Source organism: Centruroides sculpturatus, unplaced genomic scaffold (genome assembly GCF_000671375.1).
Source record: "Centruroides sculpturatus isolate CEXI.00-Female unplaced genomic scaffold, Cexi_2.0 scaffold2315, whole genome shotgun sequence".
Lineage (NCBI taxonomy): Eukaryota > Metazoa > Arthropoda > Arachnida > Scorpiones > Buthidae > Centruroides > Centruroides sculpturatus.
In genome coordinates this window covers 27,658-34,079 of record NW_019386517.1, presented here as the reverse complement: position 1 = coordinate 34,079, position 6,422 = coordinate 27,658, and the positions used below count along the sequence as shown (strand labels likewise).

Sequence of the window (6,422 nt, the reverse complement as noted above, 5' to 3'; positions counted from 1 at the left end):
TGAAAAGACGAAAGTGTCTTGTCAAGGCTCTAGATGGAGAAGAGGTTACAGGATTTTAATTAAAAGAAATTTGTTGCATATTGTTGACAAGATGAATTATTTGGGGGTAAATTTTACATGAAATTTTTCTTTCAGTGAGCCTGTTAAAAAGCTAAATGTCAGTCTAAAGCAATTATGATACCATCAATAATGGCAGGTTTGAAAAATTCAAATATATTACTGTTAAAGAAAATTAACTGTTTACTATCCCAGTCAATTTTATTATATGCAACATTGTCATAGGGGTTATTGGAATGACCACGTTTTAATATTAAAATATTAATCTTCAAAAAAATATTTGGTCTTGAAAGTTCTGTGCCTTTTTATGAACTGAGATTGTCAATTAAACTGAAGGACTTGAAGGTTTTAATTCCAAGTCAGAAACTTATTTTCTGGATAAAATATGTCAGCCAGAGAATCTTTGAAATATTATGATTTACAGGATTTAAAAGAATCTAAAGTTATGGCCATAGTCTGAAGTAGATGAAATTATTGGACTATCAATTAAATCAGATATGGTTCTTTTTTCCTATTTAACAACAACAACTTAATCAAATTTTATAAAAGAAAACTTTTTCAATCATTTAAGTTTCTTTTATTGGAAGAAGAAAAATAGAAGTTGGCTGTTTCCAAGTTTTGTAATAGTACCCTTTGATAGTATCAGAAAATGGAAATCTTGAATAATTGAAAATTTACAAGTACTTCTTATTTTTAAAAAATCTTACAGTTGAAACTAAATAAATTTCAATTTAGTTAGAGGAATAATAAATTATTTTTGATTTCCAAGCAAGAATGCATATTATGTAATGGTGGAACTAACTCATTATATCATTTAATCTTCAACTATTGAATTACTGAGAAAATCCAAAAGCAATATGATTTAAGGAAATGGAATAAGGAAGTGGAGATAAAGTTTTGGAAATTATTTTATGATAATCTTTGATTGATATCTTTGTTTTTCAATTATAATATGATTGTAAAAATTACTGCAATTGGTAATTCCTGAAGGTAATTATTATATTAATTATGTTTGCTGACTATGTAATTAATGTTTTGTAGTTTTGTATTTTCCCCATCAAGAGGCTTTGTCCTTGAGAAATAAATAATAATAATAACAATTCTCATGATTAATTTTCTTTACATTTAATATACAATAAGTTTGTTAAGTACAATTATTCTCACCTATTCTTGGAAAATGTTCAGAATAAATCACTCCTACAAGTGGCAGTAAAAATATTAACTCTAAAATAAAGTCTTTCATTGCTTGATTACCTAAAATTGATATAATGAAGTAAAGTTAATAACATAAATTAAAAACATTATAACGATTTAAAATAGTACTCGTTGAAATGAAAAATTATTTATGAAATTTCAACATAGTTTTTGATAAAGCTCATATGATTAGTTTTCTATATAAAACAAGATAAAATAAAAATAAATTCAGATAAAATGATAAAACAGTACATACTCTAACTTAAAATTTTAAGCTATAATTACAAATAACCACCATAACAGTTTGAAGTTCAATGGTTAACAGTTATTCCTGTTCAAATATTGCCAATTCTTTTAACTTTTTCATTTTCATTATACTTTTGTAGTTAGTCACACTGTGCTACATAAAATCATATAAAATAACATTTAAAAAAATACATAACTAAATTATATATTATTCCATATTAATTTTTTATAATAATGATAACATTTTTATTAAAATGATAATTTAAATTAATAGTTTGAATTGTTATTTCTGTGATTTATACCATAAGCAAATAAAAAAAAATTCCATACTTTCGAAATAGTTTTTTTTCACCAAATTTATAAAACCATTACATTCGGTAAAAAAATTAATTTACTAAATAAGCATAATTGATTACACAACCAGTTGAGAATTTACATAAACGAGAGTATGTGTGAGAGAATAAGCTGTTGTCAGCATCTTATTTTCAATGTCCAAAAACTTAAAACAGTAATTAAGTTAATTTTTCAATAATTGACAAAGATTACACGAATCATTTAGAGAAATATTTATAAAATACGAAAGTTAATCGTAAATGCTATCAAGAAGGGGAAGACGGGCATTTTCTTCCGAGTCCAAAGCAATTTCTATCCCTATAAATTAACGACAAAAGATAGTCTTTTAAGATTTTTTTCTTTATTAATAATAAAACATTCCATGTGTTTTATTTATTCAAAAAGATGTAACAAAAAATACTTGCTAAGGAACAAAAGGGGCACCTTCTACCCAAGACCCCATACAAGACCAGAACACATTTAATGTGAATATTTTGATAAAATCTAAGAAAATGAGAAATTTGACATGTTATTGTTAATATTTTTTGTATAGTTCTTGTAGAATATTTAAAACAAAATATGTTCTTTAATAAACACACAATTCATTTATTTTTCATTATATATAATTTTATATATTAATGATGATATGACTTACGTATTTGATGATTTTAATCATCTGGGAAGCTTGAAAGTGATTCAAAATCTAGAGAAAAAAACAAACAAACAAATAAATAAATAAATCTCTTCAGTTATTCCTCCTTATACCAATATTTAATATAAAATTTTAATTGTATAATTTGAAAGTTTTTAATAATTAAATATGATTCTTCTTTCTGTTTTTTTTTTTTTTTTTATATACGACTAACAAGTTTTCTTATCTAGATAGTTATACTTTTACAACTTTTATCGCTAGTAGTCCACATTTTGTCTTTGAGGTTTACATTAAATTATTTGTCCTTTCATGATTTAAAAAGCGAATCGATTTTACAGATTATTCTATTTATACTCCTAATGATTCTAAACAAATCAAATGATAAAACTTAAATTTCTATCAAATAGTTTTTAAATTAAAAGTGTACAATTATAAAATCAACGTGATTAATACTAATAAATTTCTGGTGATATAATATGCCTTGTATAGGAAAAAATAATTCAGATTTATTGAAAATGGAACCATAAAATTAAGTTGTCGACTGAATTTTAATTCAGAATTTTTATAAGAATTATTCAGATCTGTATAAATATAATACTTAAATAATATATTTTATATACATTACTCAAAAAACGAAATTTCTGTACATTTCGACACTTCAAAGAAACCAATTTCATTTAACTTTATCAAAATTTTAAATAAAAAATAAATTATTAATTAAAATTACGTTGTCGTATGCGCTATAAAAAGTTTTGAGACATAATTAGAAATTCGTAAAATCCAATTATGAGAATTATGTATTCATTTAATTAATGAAATATTTTTTTTAAGATTTAGGTTAAAAAGTAAAGTTTAATAAATATTTAATTAATACATGTATAGTGAGTGTACGTTAGAAATTAAATTTGCAAGAAAATGCGACGTGTCATAAATTATGAAAATGAATTTATTACAATTTCGTACTAAATCCTCGCTTAGTATGAATTAAATCAAAAGAAAACAATAATCAAACACGCCTCGCTTATATATTTGTATTGCTAACTTAACAGAAATATTTGTCTCAACGTTAAAACTAAAAATAAAAAAGGGAGGAGAGAACGACAACGAAACAGTGCTGTAAACCAAGATTATTCTCCGAAACAGATGTTAGTTACTAAAAAATTCCTTAATTCCTAACATACGTCGAGTCAGAGTCTCGACTTGTTTTTTGCGTGTCGATCATAATTTAAGTTCAATTATTACGTCGAATAAAAAATTAAACAATTATTGAAAACAACTCTATATAGGAAATTATAAATTAAATTCAATGTTTCCGATAACCGAAATATTATACTGTAGAATGTATGGAGATAAATATATTTTTCATTGACTTTAAAACAAGAGTATATTAAGTTACAACTCTTAAATGACTTAGTCATAAATCACTTCTATCGTAATCACGACGTGAAATCTTAACAAAATGTTTAAGTTTCACTTACTCCATACTTTAGAAAATTAATTAAATATTTCATATTTTCCAGTAACTTTTTTTTTTATGTTACATAAAAAGAAAGTTTGCCACCTTACTCGTAAAATGCTATCGATCTGACACGTTTCAACGAAAACAAATCGGTTCATTAACTACGTTAATCTTTCAGGAATTTTGTTTGAGAGTCCTCGAACGATGATAAAGATAAAATAGTCTATACTTAATTAAATAAATTTATATACAGATGTAATATAAACAGTACTTAATTCATTTTATTACTAATTAATAAAAATCTAAGAATATAGGACTACTGCAGAAAAATACAAATTACTTTTATATAGTATAGAGGCTGCTCGTTTAGTTGGGTTAGTGAACATTTTATTTTAATTTGACATTTTTCTTCAGTTTTACGTTGAGACATTCTAAATTACGACGTCAAACTTGCGTAAAATGCACACTATTTCAACCAATCAAACACACTTATATATTAATAATATTTAAAATCTGAAATATATAACATTTTAAATTACATAACTTTGAGTTCAGACTTCCAAAATCTTCCTATGACCCTGATATTTTTAATAATAATCCGAATATTCTAGTATTCGACTATGGAGACAGTATAAAGTTCGTTTTCCGTGCATTATCAAGGCAGAACATCTCAAAAATTCTTAAAAAATTACGGAATAAAGAATGAGTAATCAAAATATTGAATAAACATTGTATAATATCGATAGTGTAGAATAATATAGTCACAATTATTGCCGTATAATAAAAGCCTATGTCATTCTATAATTAAAAGATGATTAATTATAAAAAAATAAAAGTCTAATTATTTCTTAATCGTTTACTAGAAAAACAACGTTTCGACAGTAAAATATTTAATTAATTAAGTAATTAGCTTTTTATATTAAACTTATAGATATCGATATTAAAAATAAATAAAATTTATATTTATATCAGATCTACTATTAATAATCAAGTCATACTTTATGCATCGACTGTAATATTTGATTTCTATCTACTAATTAATCTTGTTTAAAAGGTGGCCTTAACTATAATATGAACTTCATATAAGATTAATCTGTATACATATCTGTATATAGTACAGTACACACAGAAAGAAATTTATGTAAATCATCGCAGCCCATTTTGTATTGTATGACATTATGGATTTAATAGCTTAGATGTATATACAAGGTATAGATAAACATACTTAAACAGAATAAATCCGAAAATATATTTTGTAAGCTTATTTGTGTTATTTTATAGATTTAATTTATAGATGAATCTCTCACCGTTTGTTCCAAACAAATCAAGCAGCACTCTTTAAAGATACAAAGAGATGAGAAAGAAAGGAAATTACCAAGTTCAAAAGTAGTTTTACAAGAATCGAGTGTGACCTATTTCGAAAGTAGACGTCATTTTTAAAGTTATAGAGAGAAAAATATAAACAACTTACGTCAATCCGTCACTTAAACGAAATCATGTAGAATCTGGAAAGGAGANTTCGAACAAGTGCGAATGATGTTTCCACTCTTTTGCCGTTGCCAATGACAATCTGCTATTTTTAGGATATATTAGTATTATTAGAATGTATTATTAGTATATCTGAAGTAGAAATGTAATGTAATATATGTTGATGATTTAAGTAAACATTAAATGTAATGTAATATATGTTGATAATTTAAATAAACATTAAATGTAATGTAATATGTTGACGATTCAAATAAACGAAATGTAATTGTGTAGATGCTGAGGTGGCGGGACGAAAAGAGGTTGTAAAAAACAAACGGAGCGAGAGTAGCTCGTAGAAGTGTTTAGTGATCTTAATTAATAAAGAATTATTCGTATCATATAATTTGGCAAGTTAAGTCATTTATAATGCATTATGGCTTCTAAAAAAAAACAAAGGTGATTTCAATTGAAACAAAGCAAGAAATCATCAAGAGTGAAAGCTGACAAAAACTTTCTTGTCGAATGGGGAGAGGTTCAGGAGTTTACCAACACTCATTATCCAAACAGAGCTGTGGCCAACAGGATCAATGATCTCTACGATGACACCTCTGTCCGTCATTTCCGACAGGTGTTAAAGAAGAAAGAGAAACAGACCACCTTGATCATGTTTTCAAGAAGCCAGCGGGCAAAAAACAAAGGATGGAACAAGAGAAGTTGACCCTGCAAGTTCCGGTAGCCTCTCCTGAATCTGACTCCGATTAAAAAACAATAAAAAAAGACCCGCTGCAATGTGTAAAAAATATGAATCTGTATGAATGTGTAAAGAAAGTGTTCTTCCACCTCCTCCTCACAACATCTGACTACCTGGCATAATTGGTGTCTGCTCCATTTTCATTTTTTATGGTACAGTACGGTTATTTTATGCTGCGGAACGAATTATATGTTTTAACATGTATTTCTATGGGAAAATGCGTTTCGTATAACGGACGTGCACCAGGAACGGATTAAGTACGT

The 6,422-nt window shown here is 26.0% G+C and overlaps 1 long non-coding RNA gene across 1 annotated transcript; it reads right to left on the bottom strand.

Annotated features, from left to right (window-relative positions):
• Nucleotides 1–1,067: 1,067 nt before the first annotated feature.
• LOC111615198 lies at nt 1,068–2,578 on the bottom strand. Its single transcript, XR_002755043.1, has 3 exons — nt 2,486–2,578; nt 1,508–1,651; nt 1,068–1,311 (listed from the first exon to the last, which is right to left on the bottom strand). It is a non-coding gene; the product is annotated as an uncharacterized LOC111615198 (long non-coding RNA).
• Between the last annotated feature and the right edge of the window lie 3,844 nt (nt 2,579–6,422).